The following is a 1751-nucleotide window of genomic DNA, read 5'->3' as shown; positions in this document are numbered from 1 at the left end:
CCCAGCCAGGTCACATAAAGGGGAAATAAGTGACACCTGTCACTTATTTCCCCTTTATGTGTGTTATATATAAGCAAACAAATCAGTCATAGGTAAGCAGCGTCAACGGGTTATGTTTATGGAAACTTAATTAACTCTACATGAATATTTCAATAGCATAAATACAAAGCAAGAGATTCCAAATAAATGACACAGTAAAAGATAACAATAGATCAGCCACTTTTTATTTAGAAAGAGTCCCAAAAAATAAACAAGTTAGCACACATTCCATATACAAAATGTCTGTGAAATAGCCTGAATATGCAATGAAACTGATTAGCGACTATGGTATACCGTATGCTTCTATACTTGATAACAAAAACAGTGGTAATAATAATAGTATAGTTCATCTCCCTGCTGTGTGCAGGAGGGGGTTTGTTATAGATCTATTTGAAAGTGGGGGGAAAAAATCGTATAAATAGATGTGCTCATCTGCATAACCTGTGTATCTAACTTATGGTGAGTCTGGACAACTAAAAAGTAATATTGTATCTTTAAAACAATTAAATGTAGCATTAAGTACTGCAAAAGGAAATCAAGTACTTATGATAAGGGATACAATTTGTCATATTTGAACTTTTATATAAAATATATGTTTATATGTATATATTGTATATATGTCTTACATTGTATTTCCAATTTCAAACATTTAACCTCACAACTTCAACATTGAAATGAAAATGTATGTTTGGCAGTAATGAAATAAACGTATGTAGTATTTGCGGCAACAACATGCAACTTGTGCTACTCCATTGTCCGATTAATGCAAAATACATGGAGACTTGAAAACAAAGCAGAAAGGCTATTGTATTAGTCATTGCCACCAACTGTACATCTAGTTACAAAAGTTACAGAATGTATCAGAATCATTTACATTCACTGAGATGACAGTGATTGAGTATATTAAGACTATATTTATCTACTGGCACTAGAATTTGGCACTCTTACTTATTTGGCATTTTAACCATCACGTAAACCATGTGAATGTAGATGCTTCTTTTTGATGTCACTTTAAAATGTGATGGAATAATACCATACCATACTATTTTTTTTTTTTTTTGTTTATTCATCGCGTGTAAACATATTAATCTCCTCTTGAAAGAACAACAACCCCGGTCCTCATCAGAAAAAATACAAACAGCAAAAGCACTGAAGCAAACAAAGAGACAAAAGTAATAAAGCAGAATTGCTGCACCAAGTCTAACAAGAAAAACATAGAAGGATTGATTCCAAATGCCAAGCATTGACATATATTTCATATCAACACCAAATGTTAAAGAATAAAATATACAGGAAAGTTCAGAATAGGAATTAATTACATGATTTTAACATCTCACCCCCATAATGCAATGTATTTGGCTTTAAAAATATCGAACTAGAAGCTGTTTAGTATTTTTTCTTTCTGTATACTCACACATGAAGATGTTTTTATCCAACCAGTATGTAAGCAAGTTTATTTAAAAGCTATTTTGTGAAAATACATAAAAATATTTTTTTCAATAAACGTTTTTAATAGATTTTCTTAGAAAAAAAGGACGATTTCACATCTTAATGCAGATGAAATCAAGTGTGCTTGAAAATCCTGTTTTGCGGCGGTGGCTACAGAAACGGTGTGTTTTTGACGACATCTTCCCCTGATGAACACACCCCCTCACTTTTCAGACACACATAAACACAGTTGAGATGACTAAATCTCTGACTCCTAGAAGCAG

The 1751-nt window shown here is 32.3% G+C and overlaps 1 protein-coding gene across 2 annotated transcripts in view; it reads right to left on the bottom strand.

Moving 5' to 3' along the window:
* Positions 1–205: 205 nt before the first annotated feature.
* gria2b (glutamate receptor, ionotropic, AMPA 2b) overlaps positions 206–1751 on the bottom strand; it is a 51536-nt gene continuing 49990 nt past the window's right edge. For both annotated transcript variants that reach the window (XM_040010341.1, XM_040010342.1), the window contains exon 16: positions 206–1751. This exon is cut by the window's right edge and continues 531 nt beyond it. The gene's annotated coding sequence lies outside the window, so the exon portion shown is untranslated.

Source organism: Simochromis diagramma, unplaced genomic scaffold, assembly GCF_900408965.1.
Source record: "Simochromis diagramma unplaced genomic scaffold, fSimDia1.1 OVJJ01000585.1, whole genome shotgun sequence".
NCBI classification, from domain to species: domain Eukaryota; kingdom Metazoa; phylum Chordata; class Actinopteri; order Cichliformes; family Cichlidae; genus Simochromis; species Simochromis diagramma.
This window is presented reverse-complemented; position numbering and strand designations above follow the sequence as displayed.